Source organism: Pristiophorus japonicus, chromosome 10, assembly GCF_044704955.1.
Source record: "Pristiophorus japonicus isolate sPriJap1 chromosome 10, sPriJap1.hap1, whole genome shotgun sequence".
Lineage (NCBI taxonomy): Eukaryota > Metazoa > Chordata > Chondrichthyes > Pristiophoridae > Pristiophorus > Pristiophorus japonicus.
Genome location: NC_091986.1, coordinates 4,244,926 through 4,267,728, shown reverse-complemented (window position 1 = coordinate 4,267,728; position 22,803 = coordinate 4,244,926). Strand labels below are relative to the sequence as shown.

Sequence of the window (22,803 nt, the reverse complement as noted above, 5' to 3'; positions counted from 1 at the left end):
CCACACAAGTGCCAGGCAATGACTATCTCCAACAAGCGAGAGTCTAACCACCATCCCTTAACATTCAACGGCATTACCATCGCCGAATCTCCCACCAACAACATCCTGTGGGTCACCATTGACCAGAAACTTAACTGGACCAGCCACATGAATACTGTGGCTACAAGAGCAGGTCAGAGGCTGGGTATTCTGTGGCGAGTGTCTCACCTCCTGACTCCCCAGAGCCTTTCCACCATCAACAAGGCACAAGTCAGGGAGTGTGATGGAATACTCTCCACTTGCCTGGATGAGTGCAGCTCCAACAACACTCAACAAGCTCAACACAATCCAGGACAAAGCAGCCCACTTGGCACCCCATCCACCACCTTAAACATTCACTCCCTCCACCACCGGCGCACCGTGGCTGCAGTGTGTACCATCTACAAGATGCACTGCAGCAACTCACCAAGGCTTCTTCGGCAGCACCTCCCAAACCCGCGACCTCTACCACCTCTACCACCACATCATCACAGGCAATCCCTCGAAATCGCGGAAGACTTGCTTCCACTCAAAATGAGTTCTTCGGTGACTGAACAGTTCAATACGGGAATTACAGTCTCTGTCACAGTAAGAAAGACAATAGTTGAAGGAAAGGGTGGGTGGGGAGTCTGGTTTGCCGCACGCTCCTTCCGCTGCCTGCGCTTGATTTCTGCATGCTCTCAGCGACGAGACTCGAGGTGTTCAGCACCCTCCCGGATGCTCTTCCTCCAATTAGGACGGTCTTTGGCCAGGGACTCCCAGATGTCGGTGGGGATGTTGCACTTTATCAAGGAGACTTTGAGAGTGTCCTTGAAACGTTTCCTCTGCCTACCTGGGGTGTGCTTGCCGTGTAGGAGTTCCGAGTAGAGCGCTTGCTCTGGGAGTCTTGTGTCAGGCTTGCGAACAATGTGGCTTGCCCAACGGAGCTGCTCGAGTGTGGTCAGTGCTTCAATGCTGGGGATGTTGACCTGATCGAGGACACTAACGTTGGTGCGTCTGTCCTCCCAGGGGATTTCCGAGAAGGACAAGGGCAGCAGGCACATGGGAACACTACCACCTGCAAGTTCCCCTCCAACTTACTCACCAACCTGACGTTGAAATATATCGCCGTTCCTTCATGGTCATTGGGTTAGAATCCTGGAACTTCAGAACAATCGCATACTGTTCACAAAATGAGTCATACTTGGCAGTCCATCAGGGTTGAGGATGACTTGCTTCTACACGAAAAATGAGTGCTCAGGTGATTGATGAATTCATTTTAAATGGTGGAAGATGCCTGTGCGTGGATTTTTTTAATGTGGGGTGGCCGTTGCACACCAGCCACCACACGGGGCTTGACAAAATTAGTACTTTTTAATATAATCTCATGCTGGTCACTGTTATGTATGAATAAAAAGTCTGACCAGATACTGTGAGCGCAAAGTAAAGTGTGACCTTAGTCTTTTATTGCAGGTCTCCAGAGTGCCTCTCCAGCCTGTGAGGCCTCCTTAAGTACCGGTGCTCCCAAGGGATTGTGTGATCCCTTGGGACTCCAGGGGATGAGCCTTCTGGTGGTTAAACAAGGTATTCACAGGTTAACATATATAACAGTCACAATATTATGTTTTGTTTATTTTCCAATAAGGAAATATTTTGTAGTACAGGTGCAGTGTCCAAAATCCGGAGTTCCGGAATCTGGAACGATCCGTGGCAGGGTGTTCCGGAATCCGGACTGGATGACCCTGCCGACCTCAGGACCTCGCCTCGCCATCTGATTTCGGGGCCTCCTTGCCGGCCCGCCCGAACACTTCCTTGGCGGGACCGCTCAACAACAACCTCGGCGGGGTCCAAACAGTTTTCCGGTGGGAATTCCCCCCCAGCTTTCTGATGTTCCGAAATCCAGAAATACCCGAACCTGGGCTCGGGTGTTTCTGGATTCGTGACGTCAGAAAACAAATCGAAAATCCGGAAAAACCCCGGAATCCAGAATGGCCTCGGTCCTGATGGCTCTGGATTTTGGACGCTCAACCTGTAGCTGATAAATTTGTTAGCAGCATCAGAGGTCCTATCTGTTAATATCTCAGATAGCTGAGACATCAGGTGATCAGTTCTGTGTTAACCTAATGGACCTTAAAGGGTGGAAATTGCCCGTTAGAGCCTCTGGGGGCGCTAACATGGCGCAATGTCGTTTTCACCTGTGGGCGCTAGCGTCTCCAGGGAAATTTCCCCAGAGGTTGGGGGGGACGCTGTCCCGGCAGCACCACACCCCACGATTAGCACCCTGAGCCGGCGCGAAACCAGCGATGACATCATCATCATGCGCACCGCCCCGCCCCGACCTCTTTGCGCCCCACGTGGAAATTGCCCCGCTGCTCACGAAGCTGGCGGACATCTGTCGCCGGGATGCCCCTTCAAGGTGAGGCTTCTATCGCCCCGGGCCGCCATTTAATTTTGGCAGCCGCCTCGCGGCTCGGCCCGACAATGGCTGCCCTCGCATTGACTGGGCAGTCAGCGTGTAGCCGGCACTCCATTCGGGATGCTGGGTCGCTGGCCCAGTCTATTGCGTCCCTGGTGGCCCAGTGGTGAAATGATTCCTAATACATTTTGTATTGCTATATAATTTACTGCTCTGTGACAAGCTGCATTGGAATAGAAACTGTGTCCGTGTTGGATTAACCTTCATAGTGTTGCGAATCACACTACGTACAGAAATATCAATGTCAGTTTGTGACAAATTAAATATTTAGAACAATTGGAATGATTAAAGTCCAGCAACGAATTGTATAACACCCTTGCAATTACTGCCAGTTGTGCTATGTTTTAATATATATATTCTTATAACAAATTGTTTCAGTTTTACGGGATATTTGATTTTAGCTTGATCATTTTCTCTGCTAGAAGCTGTTAGTGAAGATGATTCATATCGATGGGCTCCGTATCCCTCATCTGTGATTATATTCATACAAGTAGGATAACAATTGTCACATCATTGCTATAGATTTATCAAGAAATAATCTTCTGTTTGATACTGTAGAGCTTTGCATCTGGTATAAGTTACAAATCGTTGGTTACAACAGAAATAGTCACACTTACTGTTGCTGTTTTTAGCAAAAATAGCATCGTTGCATTCTCTGTTTGTTGCCCTAATGGACCTTAAATATCTTGGGACTCACTTTAATGATTTCTAATACTCTTTGTATTGATATAAAGGTATATTTTACTTCTCTGTGACATGATACATTGGATGCAAACTGTGCTCGTGTTGGGTCAACCTTTTTACTGCGACTGTATTTCAACCAGAGGTCACACTGCTCACGGTTAGATTCCGGGTCTGAGAACTGTTGCAAGGTTAAAGTAAAAGGCACGTAAATAATAGGCAAACATGAGTGACAGTATGAAAGTCATTTTGATGGCCTCTAGGCAGCCATGGCAGCCTTGAAACTCAAATCATTACATTTTTCATTAAAGTGCTGCAATTTATCTCTTAACAGCGCACATTGAACGGAGTCACTGATGTCAGCAATTCAACAATCCGGATTATACAAAGGAAAAGCAATTAATTTCTTTTCGCCCAACCAAACATTTATATTTTCTGAGTGGGGGAGTCATTTGGAGAGGAGATGTTTGTTCGATTTAACATTTTAAGCACAAGTGTAGATGAGCATATTTTAATTGGATGCCTATTTTTCTGTTGTTAGCCAATTGTAGGGCAAATTTCCATTTCGTTTTTAAATTTTGATGAACAATGATGAAGGTGAATCTCTCTCGTCTGCAGCTTTGAAGCGCTGGATTTTCCACTGGGAACGCACCTTGGAGTGTTGCTCAGAGGAATATGGAGCAGGGTAGGCTGGAAAGGATAAGTCCTGCTCTAACCCGCTTCCAGAAGACACTACCATCGTCAACAAAATCCCAGCCACACCACCCCATCCCCGATCCAATTGGAGCGCAGCACTTCTGAAGTATTTGCCCAGAAATGTACATCTGTGAACCTCTGTCTCACAAACTCCCATCACCATGCCAGGTATGAAAAGATTGCAACAAAAAAAAACATTTTGGTTTTCTAAAAGTCCATCATGACAATCTTGTGGACTGCTACACAAGGTTTAGGGGGGATTTGAGGGGAAATGTCTTCACGCAGAGGGTGGTGGGGGTCTGGAACTCACGGCCTGAAAGGGTGGTGGAGGCAGAAACCCTCACCACATTTAAAAAGTATTTGGATGTGCACCTGAAGTGCCGTAACCTACAGGGCTACGGACCGAGAGCTGGAAAGTGGGATTAGGCTGGGTAGCTCTTTGTCGGCCGGCACGGACACGATGGGCTGAAATGGCCTCCTTCCATGCTGTAAATTCCTACACAATATTGGAGCTCTTCAAAAAAACATGAGCATTTGGTGCCAGAACATGGCATTAGTCCACAAAGGAAGTAAAATGGATCAGCATGGCAGATATTTTTCAGGTGATATATGTCGGGTGATTTTTCTGCTCCACAGTATGGGTGCAGAGTCATCGTCAGGTTTCTCCCTCATCGTGGCATAAACAACATGTTTTACATAACCCTGCTCCTGGCGTCTCGAATACATTCATCGCTATGGTTGAGAATTTTCTGCTCTGCCGCTATAACTTTGTTGGAAGTGCGGCAAAAATCCTGCATGTAAACTCCAAGGAAATGTACCCGACCTCTTTGCTGAGATTTCATTGTGTCAGTATAACTTTTTTTTGCATATAGTGTATATATTTTTTTACAACTATTCCTCATGTGCGTAGGCTAGATACTTTCGGGTAGTTTTCAGACTTTGCCTTGACACTCTTCCTTCAGTAGTATTGGGCTAGAAGTTAAGTCCGTAGCGCCTGTTTTCCGGTGCTGCGGGTATCGAAAATGGCGTCCGTGCCGTGCGCACAAATCCGTTGCAGGCCGCACCAGAGCCCCTCAGCCTTCAATTTTCAACCTGTTCATCCTTTCCTGATATGTATACCTTCGCATTTCTGGTATCATCCTTGGAAATCTTCTCTGCACCCTTTCCAGTGCCAGATATCCGTTTTATAATATGGCGACCAAAACTGTATGCAGTGCTCCAAGTGTGGTCCAACCAAGAGTCATACAAACATAGAAACATAGAAAATAGGAGCAGTAGTAGGCCATTCGGCCCTTCGAGTCTGCACCACCATTCAATATGATCATGGCTGATCCTCTATCTCAACACCATATTACTGCTTTTCCCCCATACCCCTTGATGCCTTTTGTTTCTAGAAATCTATCTATTCGATACAAGCTTAGCATAACTTCCCTACTTTTCAATTCTATACCTCATGAAATAAACCCTAGTGCTTGGTTTGATTTTTAATGCCTTGTTAACCTGTGGCACTACTGTTAGTGATTCGTGTCTGTGTACTCCGAGATCCCTTTGTTCCTCTACCCCACCCAGACTTACACCTTCCAAGTAATAAATGACCTCTCTATTCTTTCTACCAAAATATAAATTTGTGTTGAATTTCATTTGCCAATTTATATGCTCATTCTGCAAATGTATTAATGTTTTCTTATAATTTGTTGCAGTCCTCCTCCGTATTAACTATTCTTCCCCCCCCCCCCACCCCCACCCCGCCAATTTGGTGTAATCCGCAAATTTAGGAATTGTGTTTTTGATTCCAAAGTCTGAATGGTTAATATAAATTGTGAACAGCAGTGGTTCCAGCACTGTTCCCTGTGGAACACCACCACCCACCTTCTGCCACTGTGACTAGCTTCAGCTTTCTGTCTTGAAGTCAGTGAGCTATCCATTCTTCTGACATTATTCACTATTTGGATGCTGGAGTCCCAGAAATGCCTCTTTTTCAGCATATTCATGATCTTTCCTTGTCTACCAAAAATATCCTCATCCCGCTCCTGTGCAGTGCACACATAAGCTTGCAGAGAATTGTCACTGAAATGTGACTTTTTTTTATTGCCTTTATGTCATTCTCTCACCTAATTGCACACTCCTTAATGGTACTAATGAAGTTTAAGAGATTTATAACAGTAAAGTTGTATGTTAGCTGTTTGCAAAGTGTTGAAAACTCATTATTTCAACGTGTCATGATTGGCTGATGTTTGTTCATTACTGGCAATAAAACATTTCTGCCAGGAATTGTACATTTCAGTGACTTGTATTTCTGCATTTTCTTTAGAGGTTCATGATTATCAAAAAAGACAGGCTTTTCTCAGATCTTACTTGAACAAATATTTTCAATCCCTGGGCAAACATTAAAATAATCACTCTTTTCTAATGATTATAATTGGCAGCTTAGGAAAATCTATAGGATGTCATTCCACAACTCTTTGCTCCGATGAGAGAGCCAGACTTGTAATGAGCGTGGGACAGAGAATGGGGCTGTGATGTGGAAGTCAAGAGGGATCAATTGGGCCGTTTTTCAGGTGCGACACGACCACCGAAAATAGTGTCCAAGATGTGAGTGCAGCGCACCATCTTGGTGAAGTAGTTTGCACACCCACACCTGCAGACTGATGGTAACATGCAAAGCAGAGAGAAAATGGTGTGAATCATTGTGAAGCGCTGATTTGAAGCTGCCACTGCCGTTTTCGAAGTTCCCATTCAACCAAACGCCCTGTCCTGACCTTGCTCACCGAAACATGACAATGGCATGAAGGACGGCCCCGCACAGCCACCACCAGTGGTATTTACCATACAGCAGTAACAGGTAAATTACTGGATTATTTCTGTGGACAGCTGTTTGAATTCTAGGGGGTTGAAATTTGATAATGCAGAAAGACGGACACTGTGAGGCATGATATGTCCTCACCTGTTGAAAGGAGCTCAGGAGGCACGTGAAATTCATGCTGCCAGCTAATTATAATGATTGTGCTGCACAGCCCAGAGCTGAACGCGTTGCTGACAGGCTGTGTCCTCAGCAGCAAACCGACGTTCTCAATGTCTGCACGAGGCTATCTCTGCTTAAAGCTGGCCTGCACCTCTTAAAGGCAGTCTGCATCTCTTAAAGGTGAACTGCCTTCTGGTGATCAAACATGTTAACAGTGCTTCAGCACTAACCCAAATGGCTCAACAGGCCAGGGAAAGGGCACCCAGTGTATCTGATGCAGCACTCGAGGCCTTTGGGCAGGGGGTGAACACTGAAAGAGAGGTCCTCTACCTACAGGGGCCATAAGCCCTCCAGAAATAAAGATGTTGGACCAGATCACCGAGGAAGTCACTGCCAACAGTGTCGCCCCAGGACCTGACTCCAGTGCGTAAAGAAGCCTCGTGACCTCAGATGAGTGGTCAAGGTCAGTGAATGCATCTTCAGAAACCTTCTCCTACCAACTGCACCACTAGCCTCATGCACTGCTCAATGCATGACCCCCACCCATCCCCATCACTCATCTACCAACAATCTCGACCAAACATGAGGCACACCTCACGTTCCTCGCTTCACCTCACCCCCTTGGAGAAGACGGTGCGGGCCATTCTTGGCAGGGGCATGGCTGAGCCCATGGCCAGTGGCAGGGCTGAAAAAATAGAAGATGCTGGTATCCTCGTAGGTTATTATCCTTCTACATCCCTCTTCCTCCTCATCTCACAATCTTTTCTGATGTATAAGCTACACACGGTGTAAACATGCACCTATTGCTTTCCCGCCCTTCCCTCACTACAACCCGACCCTTGTGCCTTACCCATTTCGGACACCCAAGAAATCCAGTCTGCCCAGCCAGTGGTTGAACAAGAAGTGCAAGAGGAAAGTGAAGAAGAAAAAGAAGAAAAAAAGATTGTTACTCGATTAAACACTCCCAGCCCCCAGCTCCTTGAGGTTGTCCTGTAAGGCCATCTGCAGTCTCCCCCACTGAAAATCAGCAACCTTCCACCAGCCTTGCTGCAGCCACTGAGGTAGCACTGTGTAGGACCATATACAGTAGACAACTCAAATCGCTGGAGAAATACCATCAACGATGTCTCCGCAAGATACTGCAAATCCCCTGGGAGGACAGACGCACCAACGTCAGGCCAACATCCCGAGCCTCGAAGGACTGACCACACTCGACCAGCTCCGTTGGGCAGGCCACATTGTTCACATGCCCGACAAAAGGCTCCCAAAGCAAGCGCTCTACTCGGAACTCCTACACGGCAAGCAAGCCACAGGTGGGCAGAGGAAACATTTCAATGACACCCTCAAAGCCTCCTTGATAAAATGCAACACCCCCACCGGCACCTAAGTGGAGGAAGAGCATCCAGGAGGGCGCTGAGCACCTCGAGTCTCGTCGCCGATAGCATGCAGAAAGCAAGTGCAGTCAGCAGAAGGAGCGTGCAGCAAACCAGACTCCCCACCCACCCTTTCCTTCAACCACTGTCTGTCTCACCTGTGACAGAGACTGTAATTCCCGTATTGGACTGTACAGTCACCTGAGAAATCACTTTTAGAGTGGAAGCAAGTCTTCCTCGATTTTGAGGGACTGCCTATGATGATGACTGCATAGCAGCACTAAGATAGGCAAAGGCACACGCAAGAGAGTCACTAGGGGAATGCGCAAGGGTGATCAGTTGATTTTTTGATGTAATATTGAAAGCATAGATGGATAAAGTTGGATTATAAAGTTTGCTTTGTGGTGTATTTTCAGCATTTTAACCAAGAGGACGCTGCGATGGTCAGTAACAGAGGGAAGGTAAGGTGTGGGACTAATGTTGAAAGGGGAATTGTGGTTGTGTTCACTGGTACCTCAGGTGGATGATTGATCCCGGATATCCCGGCCAGAGAGGGGCTGTCCGGGTGGACTCCTTCTTTCTGCTTCTTCTCCTCCCTCTGCGAGCAGCATGTCCCCTTTGTTGCATCTGCTCCATCTCCATGTCAGCCCAAGGGGGACTGCAACATCTTCCCTCTGGACTGAGGGCAAGTGGTTTTCTCAGAGGCCTTCCTTTAAGACCCAAAGCTTTGCAAACATCCTGCAGCACTCCCTGCATCCCTTCACACTTTATCAAATTCAAATGTCAAACACCAAGCCACTACTCAAATAAAATATAAAGGGCTGGAGTTTTGGTTGTCTGTAGCCTCAGTTAGCGTCCAGAGACAGCGGTATTGCGAGTGTCGGAGCTTAGCAACCGGGCGCACAGCTTTTAGCGCCCCGACGGAAAATTTGTGAGAGCTTTAGCGGGGGCGCAAACCGCTGCTGACTGGCTGATTTGTAACTGCCTGGCTGCTGATAATCACTCCGGGAATGATCAGCTCGCGCCTCATTGAGCACCCCGCCAATAACAACGTCTGGAAAAACAGTCGGTGCAGGCTTGCAGAGTCTTTAAAGGGATGAGGAAACGCTTCCCTCGGAGGTCACAGTCAGTGTAATGTTTACACACAGCACGGTGCTTCAGCCTCCCAGTTTGCAGCGGCAGACAGACATAATAGTACAGCTTAAAAACAAGTGATTTTTTGGAAAACTTTGATGGGCGCATTACTATGCCACGCCTTTAAGACTTGGATTTTTCCAGGATCGCATTCATTGATCGGCACAAGCGCAATGGGTCGGTTAAATTTAGCACCGACATTTCCGTTAGCGCCCCCCCCACCCCGCCTGCACTGCACCCCCCCCACTACCCCAGGACAAGTGTGTAACGGCTGATTTTGTGCCATCTTCAGATTTTCACCCAATTTCGACAAATTTCTCGGCGGGGGTCCGTAAACATTTTCAAGATGTTAAAATCACCGCTCCGCCTGGGGTACCACCCCACGTGAGGCACGTCCGAATTTCTACCCCAAAGAAACCAGTACAAAAGAAAACTTCTAAACTTAACTCAAAGTTGCACGTTTCCCTTTCAGAAGCACTGGTGGGTGGGTTGGTGGGGGTCCATTGTACAGTTGATTCCGCATTCATGGCATTTAACTGTAATTTTAGAAATAAGGCATTTTAGCGTCTATTTCTACGCAAAACATTTTCAGTGTCTTAAATAAAAACATTGCACACATTTGGAATCCATTTTAAAACTTCTGTGGATCACAGCATGCCAAATTAAATACAAAATACAATGCTTTTATTGAGAAATTTCTATTTTTGTATCTTTCCCACATTGACAGCTGATGTGGATTATACATATAAAACCTTCATTAATGTCTGGTAATAAAAATGCTTATGTGTCAAATTAACTAGTACCACGTAAATGTGCTGTGAAATCTTATTTTTAAACACACTTCTGCTCCTGACAGGAAAACAGCACAAATGTGGCTTCAAAACTTACAAAGATTCATCAAAGTGATAATAATAATAAAGTAGGAAGGGTTTTGTCTATTAACATATTGGTGCTTGTTGTAGCAAATCCTTCTCATCACAGAAGGAAACAGTAGTGATTTGATAGCTGATACCACCTTGAATATCAATAATGCAGTTATTGCATCAAATACAATCTCAGTCATAGCATTACACCAGTGCATAGAAACTAATTAAATTGTATTCATGAATTGTAATGTAATCTAAACGTACAAGTAAACTTATGGCAGCTATCACTGGCACTGAGGAACACAGCCTCAGGCATAGACTGTCTACGAAGATGTGATTTTACTTTCAGTTAACTCTTGCTACATGTGTTCACCGTTCCAGATATAGATTTACAGATGTGTCGCATGCAACATAATTCATCAGGTGCATTGTCCATACAACGACACATAGAATCTTCAAATTGAGAAACATCTGGACAGGAAATCTGCAATCCTTCCACTGCTCTCCCACCATAAGCCTGACAGCGTGCTACAGTAGGGTTGGAACTTAGGCCGGAAGCTGGATACAGTGGGCTGGATTTTGGGCTTTGCTGATTTTGGGGCGGTAATGGCGGCGGGGCGGTAAAGTTAGCGCCCGGGAACAGTTTGTGCCTCAGTCAGTAACATTGGGCAGCTGGGCCCTGAGTCAGGGGGCGCAGCGCTAAGGGAGGCGTTGTACACCTCTCTTGGGCGCTAGGATGGGAAACTCCCGAGCTAAAGAGCCGGGCCGGGAGCGCTCCCAGAGACGCCTGGGGGGGGAACTAAACCCACAAAAACATTCCCCAAACATTGCCCACGCCACCACAACACAAATCACAAAAACATTAAAAGAACAAACAATCGCACTTACCTCAGGAGCCCATTACTCACCTCTCCGCTGTCGGGATGGTGGGACCGCCCTGATTTCCCGGGCGGTCAGTGCGGGACGCGCTGCGGGGCGGACGGGTCGGGCGGGAGTCAAAACTCACGCCGGTGTCACAACCGGGGGCGTTACACACCGGGCGCAGCTCTTCCAGGCGGTGCTGCTCCGCGCCGCCGGTAATCCCGACCCGAGGATCGCCGCGGGGCGCTGGAGGCTGACCGCCCGCCCAGAACACCCCACCCCCGCCATTGTCACCGTTAAACCCGACCCGAGGATCACCGCGGGGCGCTGGAGGCTGACCGCCCGCCCAGAACACCCCACCCCCGCCATTGTCACCACTAAACCCGACCCGAGGATCACCGCGGGGCGCTGGAGGCTGACCGCCCGCCCAGAACACCCCACCCCCGCCATTGTCACCGCACCGGGGCGATAGACCTGAGAATCCAGCCCAAGTGGCTCCCCATCTGTTTCAGCAGAACATTGCTTAGGACAAAGCACGCACCCTTCCCAAACATGGTCACCCCCATCAGAGTGGGAAGGCTGCAAACTCTGGGCCATGTCTCTAGCCTGTAACACGTTAGCAGGTTGACACATCCAGTGAGAATACTGGCCTGCCACCTTGTGGAAACGAGGCCCACCTAGGGTTTGCAGGACTGGGACCTGACTTTGACACCTGAAGATTTTGATAATTTTTTTGTTTTTTGGCCCCGTTTATAAGGCCAAAATTTCCCCCCGACAAAGAGTAGACGCATTTACCGATATTTAAGATTTTTATCGGCCCCAATCCATGGGGTGGATTTTGTGGCGATATTCACCTCTTTGTCATCTATTTCCGGGTCAGGGGTGGAATGCCGTTTGGTCGGGTCGGATGCCCCGACGAGTCGTCAGTTAAAGGGGAGGGCCGCTGCAAACTCTGCCTTTGGTTTACTGACACCCACTGGCCACCAGCGAGGCTTTCGGCCAGGCCAGCGGCCTATCACCCAAGAGCCAGTTGGCGGACCAGCCAAACCCATGGCCACCATTGTCAGTGCACCCTCCCCTTTAAGGTCAAAGGGGAGACTGATCGGTGGCAGCGGCGCTCCACGGGGCAATTTCGGCCCCCACCTTTCCATGTGTCTCTGGGTGGGGAGGATAACCAACAAGAGCAACTTGCATTTATATAGCACCTCTAACATAGTGAAATATGCCAAGGCGCTTCACAGTAACGTTATAAAACAATATTTGATGCCGAGGCACATAAGGAGAAACTAGGCAGATGACTAAAAGCTTGGTCAAAGAGAGTGGTTTTAAGGAACATCTTAAAGGCAGAGAGATAGGAAGAGCTGCAGAGAGATTTAGAAAGGGGATGCTCAAGAGGCCAAAATTGGAAGAATGCAGATATCTCGGAGGGGCGGGAGGGGAGGTTGTGGGGCTGGAGGAGATTACAGAGATAGGGAGGGGCCAAGCCATGGAGGGATTTGAAAACAAGGATGATAATTTTGAAATTGAGGCATTACTTAATTGGGAGCCAATGTCGGTCAGCGAGCACAGGGGTGGTGGGTGAGTGGGACTTGGTGTGAGTTAGGTAGCAGAGTTTTGGATGACCTCAAGTTTAATTAGTGTAGAACATGGGAGGCCAGCCAGGAATGAGTTGGAATAGTCAAGTCTAGAGTTAACAAAGACATGGATGAGGGTTTCAGCAGCAGAGGAGCTGAGGCAGGTGGAGATGGGCGATGTTACAGAGGTGGAAATAGGCGATCATAGTTATGCCGCGGATATATAGTCAGAAGCTCATTTCAGGGTCAAATATGGATAAGGTTGTGAACAGTCTGGTTTAGCCTCAGACGGTTACTGGAGAGAGGGATGGAGTCAGTGGCTGGGGAACGCAGTTTGTGACGGGGACCAAAGGTAATGACTTCGGTCTTCCCAATATTTAGTTGGAGAAAGTTTCTGCTCATCCAGTACTGGATGTCGGATAAGCAGTCTGACAATTTAGAGACCATGGAGGGGTCGAGAGAAGTGGTGGAGAGGTAGAGTTGGGTGTCATCAGCGTACATGTGGAAACTGATCGAGGGGCAAAGTGTAGATGAGAAATAGGAGGGGCTAAGGATTGATCCTTCGGGGACACTAGAGGTAACGATGTGGGAGTGGGAAGAGAAGCCATTGTAGGAGATGTTCTGGTTACGATTAGATAGATAAGAATGGAACCAGGCAAGTGCAGTCCCACCCAGCTGGACGGTGGTGGAGAGGTGTTGGAGGAGGATGGAGTGGTCAACCCCCTAAAGTAAGTACCCTATGATGCCATTACTGAGCTGCTCCAATTGACAGGCACACAAGTTGCACTCCAAGTGGCGCAAGGAATCGGCCATTCAGCCCCTCGAGGCTGTTCTGCCATTTAATGAGATCATCCTGATCTGTAACTGATCTCCATTTATTCGCCTTGGCTCCATTTCCCTTTACACCCTGAGCTATCAAAAATCTATTAATTTCCGACTTAAAAATGATTCATTGAGCTGGCATCCACTGCTTTTTGTGACGGAGAATGGCAAACTTCCATCACCCTTTGCGGTGTCTCCTCCTGACCCTGGATACTCTGGCAGAGTCAGGAACCCAGGTCACTACAAGACCCATCCCAACACGTACACCAGGATAGCCGGCCTGTGGACTTTCATGGTCATCAGTCTCAGCTCCAAAAAGTGTTCTTTTCATACATGATGGAGGTACCTATTTAATCAAGAATATTAGTGTTTATTGTGTAGTAGCAGTATATCAAGGCAAACATTTGTTAGAACATGGTGTATGAGCAAGGGTAAGAGGAAACTGTTGGGTTCACCTGCACAAGGCCATCCGGATTTGCCCCATCAACACCCGAGCATTTTCAACCTCACTATGGTCTTTCTCAGCAGTTGGAAGCGCGTAGGATGATGATAAAAGACAGAGGAGTCAACTTGAGTCCGCATTTCCTCCTGGAGTCCTGGAGGAACTTGAATATAGATTTCAGGTTCAGGTTATTGTCACAGCTCTGACATTCTCCCAGCACAAGAAACCTTCTTCACTGGGGCTTGGGTCCCATAACGGAGGAGTAAGGGGCACTGCCACTGCAGCTCGAGACAGACCTTTGGTATCGGGAATGGCCGCTGGCTTTGAGCCTTTGTGGTTGCTGTCAGCTCAAAGGCCGGAAGCCAAACAGTGAGCATTGACGTGGTGTGACGGGTCTCCATCCCATTATCTCTGCTTTGAGAAATAGCTATAAGAACGTAAGAACATAAGAAATAGGAGCAGGAGTAGGCCATACGGCCTCTCGAGCCTGCTCCACCATTCAATATGATCATGGCTGATCCGATCATGGACTCAGCTCCACTTCCCTGCCCGCTCCCCATAACTCTTTATTCCTTGTATGTTAACTAAACAACAGAGAACCTAAATTAGACCATATTCAGGAATGCAATGATGTTGAATGTGTATTTAAAAGGAGCGTATAGCTTTAGACAGAATACTTCTTTGCTCAGATTTTTTTTTTAAAGTCAACCTTTTAAATGTTTTTGCCCTACTCGTTCAACCACCATCGGTTGCAAATTTGTACATTTTTCCAGTTTAGAGCTAACGGAGGAGAAACTGGGGTGATTTTGCGGGGGGCACTAATGGGACACAAACGATTTTTCACCGGAGCGCGGCTTTGCTAACGCCTCCTGGTAGCGCCCCGCTCCGCTACACCAGCGGACACAACGGCATCACCGTGCACAGCGCCCCATTTTCACCCCGTAACAAAAATCAGTGGCAGCTTCACGGGATGTGAACGGGGGAGGCAGGAGACCCGCGAGGCGCGACTTAAAGAGGAGATGTTGGCCATCTTGCAAATTAATACCTTCATTTTCCCCGAGTGCCCCGTTGGAGCTTTTGAACGCGAGGCGCCGTGCCGCGATCTTGGCAGCCCGGCATTTAACTGGTGGCCCGGCACCCCGCTTCCCGGTGGTTCTGGTAGGACCCCGTGGAGATGGCAGCTTGGGCCTGCCCCTTTAACGAAGGGGAGAGTACCCTCCTACACGTCACGCTACGTGTCCCAGTGCGCAGCGCTACGCCCCGCACCCTCTGCTTCCGTCCCGTTAGTGACCCAGAGAGGAAGTGGAACACGTTCTCATGCGCTCCACTTCCTCTTGGGGGGTGGTTGCCCCAACCTCGAGAGCCGGGCGGAAATTCCCCGCCCCGCCGGCGTAAAAAGTCCCACCTCACGGTGTTACTGTTCCCAAAACAGGGTGCCGTGGAGTTTTTCCCCAAATCGCTTCACAAATGATTAGTCGTAGGTCTATAAATGTTTTCAGAGGTGAACTAGCTATTTATAACTCTGCCGGACTGGCGTCATTAGGCACTTTCATCCCCAGTGAGACAATATGGTATTGTTGCGGGAATCTGAAACACCTTGACTTCAGTGCATTATTTGTTAAGGGTTGCCAGGGTCATGTTTGCTCTGCAGTAGGTAGGTATTCAAGGTCTGAAATCTCACTGTTACCAACTGATTCACTCGAGGCAATACTGACAAAAGCTTGGTCGATGCCATTCAATGGTTCTGACAAGGCAATGTGGATCGCCTAATGCTCTCAATTGAAAATTGTGATAAAATATTAAGCTTGAAGCTTTTATATTGCTAGCTAGCGATATCTAAAGGAAAGAAAGAGTTGGATTTATATAGCGCCTTTCACAACCACCGGACGTCTAAAAGCGCTTTACAGCCAATGAAGTACTTTTGGAGTACAGTCACTGTTGTAATGTAGGAAACGCGGCAGCTAACTTGCGTACAGCAAGCTCCCACACACAGCAATGTGATAATGAGCAGATAATCTGTTTTTGTTATGTTGATTGTTATATCTACTGGTGACACGAATGTTTTGAGAGCTGTTTATAACTGAATTCAATGAAAAGGAGAACTAGGCGGGATGTATAGCAGGCAGCTGATCCACATTGGCTGGAGGTCTATTATCTTTGATGACTTTAATTTGAAATGTGTGAACATCTGCTGTTCTAGGTCCCCATCATTAATAATGTTTTCAGTACATAATGTTCCTCTTTTTCTCCTGTTTGAAATATTTTTCTTTCAGTAGATTTTTAATTTCAGCAATTGGAGCACGATTACTTTAACTTGGTGATCCTCAGTCTCCTCTAATTATATCTTTTCAAATGATGCTTTTAGACATTTTTAGGTTGGATAGAGGGGCTTTAATTGGCAACTTCTCCGCAATTTCTAACAGATGTCTAAAAGCAGTGAGGGTGATTTGGCAAAGCTGAACAGGAATATAAAAATGCTAACTGGCAGAAAACAGGTGAAATGGCTGATCACCTTCTGGATCTCAGTGAGGATAGAGCGTTGCAGCAAGTATCGCCCAGGAATATCCTTTGTAACACGCTTCCAAGTTGTGGATTCTGTGGTCGTAATGATGGGGACCTATAACAGGAAACTATAAAACGTGTTTGTGTAAAAATAAGAGCGATATTCCATGTGACATCTTTTGGCTTCAAACAGCAGCTGTGGCAAGCCAGCTGTGTCGTTTGATCGAGATGTATACCAGTTTGGCATTAGGATTTTTTAAACTTGCTTCTCTTGGAGAATCTTCTGTCCAATTTACTTTTGCATTTCTTGCATGATAAAACTTCTGTATTAGAGTGCTTGACTGAGAATTATCAGAAAAAATGGTCTGCCTTAGAGTTTAGATTGGCCAAAGTTTTAAATCTTTTTCTAGTAAACTCTTGCTATTTTTCCATATTAATGTCCGTTGTTACATTCTATGAGACAGAAGTGCACAAATAATGCTTTCAAAGCCTTTCTTTTCATGCTTCCAAAATGTTTCTCTTTAATTTAGTCGGGTAACTCTCAAACTTTCCTTTCCCTCAGAGCTGGTAAAGACAAATTGTTGAAATAAATTAACTGCACAGCACCCAATGGAATTTATCAATAATTTCTTTAGCACAGTCTACTCTTACTTATGCTGCTTAATTACTAAATTGTAACATAGCTCAGAGGGAGTTTGATGCTAAAAAATGGAATGATTAATTAATTGGACTGGAGCAGCTGAGAATTGAGAGTATAATGGATTGAGAAAACACAGCCTGAGGGCCCGAGTTTGGTCGACTTACTGCCGGCGAGTTTTCCTGGCGGTCTCGATGTTTTCTGGACGCTCTCCCCTCCGAGCGAGTTTGGTGAGGCCCTCCCGCTGGTGGGGAGAGAAGATTTCTGGGGAGTGCCCGCTGGCATGCAATGCCGACAAAAGTCCGCCGCTCACTCCCTCCCCAGATTGGTCCGGGCGGCCCTCTGCTCCGGCAGCAGAAGAGACCGCCGAATGGAGGCAGGTTTTACCCGAACGGTAAGTGTGAAGACCGGCAAAAAAAGGTTAGCACACCTGTTTTCTTTCTTTATTTATCAGGGATTTAGATCGATGGGGTCCTCGGGAGGATTTCTGGTGTGTTTTTTTTGTTGAAAATGTTATAATTTCCCCGTTCTCCCCTCCCTGGGCCCGACTCAATCCTCGGCGGGACTTTGCTGAGGATTGCATTTGCCACCCAGAATGGGACCTACCGCCCACTGCTGCCCAGAATCAGCGTGCAAGGCCCATTTTTTCACGAAACTTCCGCCCAACGTACCGTCAGGATCTTAGCGGTCCTTGGACAGTGCTTGGTGGAACTTCAGTTTCACCAAACTCGGGCCCAATGTTTCTGGTGTAAGTGCTTTGTTAACATAAAAAGTTATATTTTCAATAGCTCTTGGGTGAATGGAGTCCTGTGGGCAACATGCCATTTTAAAATTTTCACTGGACACAGGAAGAAACATACATTGGATTACACGGGATATACGGCACAGAATCAGGCCATTCGGCCCAACCAGTCCATGCCGGTGTTTATGCTCCACTCGAGCCTCCTCCCGTCTTTCCTCATCTAAATCTATCGGTATAACCCTCTATTCCCTTCTCCCCCATATGCTTGTCTAGCCTTCCCTTAAATGCATCGATACTATTCGCCTCAACCTCTCCCTGTGGCAGCGAGTTCCACATTCTCACCACTCTCTGGATAAAGAAGTTCTGAATTCCCTATTTGATTTCTTGGTGATGATCTTATGTTGATGGCCTCTAATTTTGCTGTTCCCCACAAGTGGAAACACTCTCTCTGTATCTACTCTATCAAAATCTTTCATAATTTTAAAGACTTCTATTAGGTCACCCCTCAGCCTTCTCTTTTCAACCTGTTCATCCTTTCCTGATAGGTATACCCTTGCATTTCTGGTATCATCCTTGTAAATCTTTTTTGCACTCTCTAGTGCCTCTATATTCATTTTATAAGATGGTAATCAGGATTTTGCCAGTCTCTAAATGTGGTCCAACCAAGGTTCGATACAAGTTTAGCATAACTTTTCCACTTTTCAAATTAATCCCTCTCGAAATAAATCCGAGTGCTTGGTTTGCTTTTTTAAGGCCTTGTTAACCTGTGCCACTACTGTCAGTGATTTGTGTATTTGTACTCCCAGATTGCTTTGTTCCTCGACCCCACTTAGTTTGTATTTTCCAAGCAATGTGTGACCTCCCTGTTTTGCTTACCAAAATGCAATACCTCACATTTATCTAATGTAATACCTATATTTAAGAGGGGAGATAGAACATGTCCAGGGAATTATAGACCAATCAGCTTAACATCTGTGTTGAATTTAAGTTGCCAATTATAAGTCCATTCTTCAAGTTTATTAATGTCGTCTTATAATTTGTTGCAGGCCTCCTCAGTGTTGACTATCCCCAAATTTGGTGACATCTGCAAATTTAGAAATTATGTTTTGATTCCAAAGTCTAAATTGTTAATATAAATTGTGAACAACAGTGATCCCAGCACTGATCCTTGTGGAACACCACTGCCCACCTTCTGCCACTGTGAATAGCTACCCTTTACCCCTACTCCCTGCTTTGTGTCTTGAAGCCAGCTAGCGATCCATTCTGCTACTTGTCCCCTGACTCCGCATCCCCTGACCTTTGTTCATCAGTCTGTTATGGGATACCTTATCAAAGGCCTTTTGAAAACCTAGATAAATTACATCTACTGCATTACCCTTGTCTACTCTCTCTGTTACCTCTTCAAAATATTCAATGATGCTGGTCAAGCCAGACTTCCCCTTTTGAAATCCATGCTGACTATTCATTATTATATTTTTGGTTTCTAGATATTCTATTTTCTCCTTTAGTAGGGATTCCATTATTTTTCCTACCACCGATGTTAAGCTGACTGATCTATAATTGGCTGGACATGTTTTATCTCCCTTTTTAAATATAGGTATTGCATTAGCTATCCACCAGTCCTCTGGCACTACACATTGTGCTAACAAATTATTAAAAATGTATCGTAATGCCTCTGCCATCTCTTCTCACGATTCTTTTAAAATATCCGGATATAATCAGTCCGGACCAGGGATTTTATCCCCTTCGAGTTTGATTTGTTTATTTAATATTTCTCCTCTATTTATTTTAAATGCTGTTATCTTATTTCCAATCTCATCATCCAATGTCATGTCCACCTGTTCTGTTTCCCTGCTAAATATTGAAGCAAAGTAATTATTTAATATTTCTGCCATCTCTCTATCACTGCCCATGATATAATCCTTTCCATCCCTTAATGGCCCTATTCCCATCCCAATCTTCCTTTTTTATTTATGTGCCTGTAAAATATTTTACTATTTTGTTTTATATTCCTTGATCATTTTAATTCATAATTCCTCTTTGTCTTTCTTACTGATTTTTTTTTTACTTCTCTCCTAATCTCTTTGTATGCTCTCTTGTCAAGCTCTCCCGTGCTGTCATGTACTCAGTGTATACCTTTTTCCTTATCCTCAATTTTTCCCTTATATCTTTATTCATCCATGGTGTCTCATTAGTGTTTAGCTTGTTCTTGTTTTTTAGTGGAATCTATTGTTCCTGGGCTCTGTTGAACACCGTTTTAAATATTTCCCATTGATGTTCAACATCATTGTTTGCTAATATTGTCCATTTTATTTTCCCAAGTTCTATTCTCAACCCCACAAAATTGGCTTTTCTCCAATCTATTAACCTAGTCTTCGTCATACTTATGTCCTTCTCAATTATTATCTTAAAGCATATTATATGATGGTCACTATTGACTAGATGTTCTCCTACTTTTATTTCTTTTATTTATTCTGGTTCATTCCCCATTACTAAATCCAATAGCAAATCCTCCCTTGTTGGGCTTCTTGCATATTGGGTTAGAAAGGAATCCTGTACACATTATAGGAACTCCATTCCCTTATCCCCTTTACCTACCTCTTCTGTCCAATTAATATCAGGGTCGTTGAAATCCCCCATGATTATTATTCTATGTTATTTACTCATTTCCCTAAATTTGTTTGCATGATATGCTGTGGAATAAGTTAAACTCAAATTAATTTTGTCATGCTGTGTTCATTTTGTGAAATGCAATGCAAAAGAACTGCACCTGTTTATTCACAAATTAGTAATACGGTGAGGAATTATCTGTCTGTTACCACCTGCTTTCTGCAAAGCAACATTCAATGAAGTGATCTTACTATTTTACAAAATATCATTATTAAGCCTCACAAGTGATAAAAGCCATGTCTTGGGGTTATTCAGAAGTACCAACATCTCCAGCATCGAAGCACTGACCACACTAGACCAGCTCTGGTGGGCGGGCCACATTGTTCACATTACCGACACAAGACTCCCAAATAAGCGCTCTACTCGGAACTCTACACGGCAAGCGAGCCCAAGGTGGGCAGAGGAAACGTTACAAGGACACCCTCAAAGCTTCCCTGATAAAGTGCAACATTCCCACCGACACCTGGGAGTCCCTGGCCAAAGACTGCCCAAAGTGGAGGAAGAGCATCCGGGAGGGCGCTGAGCACCTCGAGTCTCGTCGCCGAGAGCATGCAGAAAACAAGCGCAGGCAGCGGAAGGAGCGTGCGGCAAACCAGACTCCCCACCCACCCTTTCCCTCAACCACTGTCTGTCCCACCTGTGACAGAGACTGTAATTCCCGCATTGGACTGTTCAGTCACCTGAGAACTCACTTTTGGAGTGGAAGCAAGTCTTCCTCGATTCCGAGGGAATGCCTATGATGTTGATACATTAATAATTTTTTTTTTAAACTTACCTTTTTGGTGGCAGCCTCCAGTAGTTCCTTTTAAGAACCGCTAGATAAGTCACAAGTAAACCAGGTAATCCTGTAAGTAAGGGGCCTGACAACTGCTGTGCTCACAGTAAACTGATTGCCGATTTGGATCCTACAACAGATTAGCCTATTCAAGGGGGTTCACGCCTGTTTTAGGTGTCTGCCGGGACGCTGCTACAGCACGTGAATCAATATAGCATCGGAGGAGACGGTATTCGGGCACCGGAGGTTGTCCCGGTAAATTGGATCTCTTTGACCCGTTTTCTGCCCAGAAAATGGGTGCCACAAGATCCAACTTCACCCCTGTGAGTTTTCCTTCACATATTTCCTTACACTTCAACAAATGTTATTTTAAGGAGTCATCTCTCCGCTAAATAGCATATGTACAGCAACAACAATTTTCATTTATACAGCGCCTATCACATCCCAAGGTGCTTCCAAGGAGCGAATATCAAACAAAATGTAGCCTAGCCACACAAGGAGATATTAAAACTGATGACCAAGAGCTTGTTCACAGAGGTAGGTTTTAAGGAGTGCCTTTAAAGGAGGAGAGGTAGAGAGGCGGTGGTTTAGGGAGGGAGTTTCAGAGCTGAGGGCTGCATCGTGGATGTGCCAGAATTGGAGGAGTGCAGAGTTCTCAGTGGATTGCAGTGCTGGAGGAGGTTACAGAGATAAGATGGTGTCAGGCCATGGAGGGATTTAAAAACAAAGGTGAGAATTTTAAAATCGAGGTGTTGCCAGAACAAGGGACAATATAGATTTGGCGACCACGGGAGTGGGGTGGGTGATGTGTGAACGGGCCTTGGTACGAGTTGGGATACGGGCAGCAGAGTGTTGGATGAGCTCAAGTTTACAGAGGTTGCAGGGTGGGAGCCTGTCCAGGAAAGCATTGGACTAGTCGAGTCTCGAGGTAACAAAGGCATGGAGGAGGGTTTCAGCAGCAGATGAGCTGAAGAAGGGGTGGCGATGGACCACGTTGCAGAAGTGGAGGTACGAGGTCTTGGTAATGGAGAAGATACAGGGTTGGATTATAATTGTCAGTACTTTTTAAGCCTATTTTCCATTGTGATGGAGCTTGCAAGTTTTGATGTAGTAACAAACAGAAGCAGATACCGCTATAATTATTCTGAAACATTTGAAGCCATGTTTCCTGGAAAATTGATTTCGTAAGATGATTCATTTTTCAAATGTATCTGCACAAAAACCTGATGGAACATCACAAAATGTCATTAACTAAATCCAGTGGTAAGTGCTGTTTATTCCAACATTAAGAACATCAAAATGTATTTGGATGTATGGTTAAAGATCAATTAAAGCTGAATTCTCACTGGATCCATATTGCTGGCATGCCAGGAACACTTTTCTGGCAAGCTGTTAGGCAAAAGCCTCCTTTTTCTCACTGAAGGACCCCAAGTCGGCAGCAAACTCCCACGGATTCCAAACACTAAAGCCATATCAAGGGCTAGACTTTCCCGAGAGCCCCTCAGCGCCCGATTGCCGGCCAGAAACACCGCTAACGTTCTGCAACTAACGCTGGTGTAACATTCCGCAATTGAAGTAAAAAATATCACCCGG

General features: G+C 46.0%; 1 protein-coding gene across 2 annotated transcripts in view; it reads left to right on the top strand.

Moving 5' to 3' along the window:
* Window positions 1-22,803, top strand: part of gpc5a (glypican 5a) — a 1,129,174-nt gene that overhangs the window by 790,228 nt on the left and 316,143 nt on the right. The gene's annotated exons all lie outside the window — the stretch shown is intronic.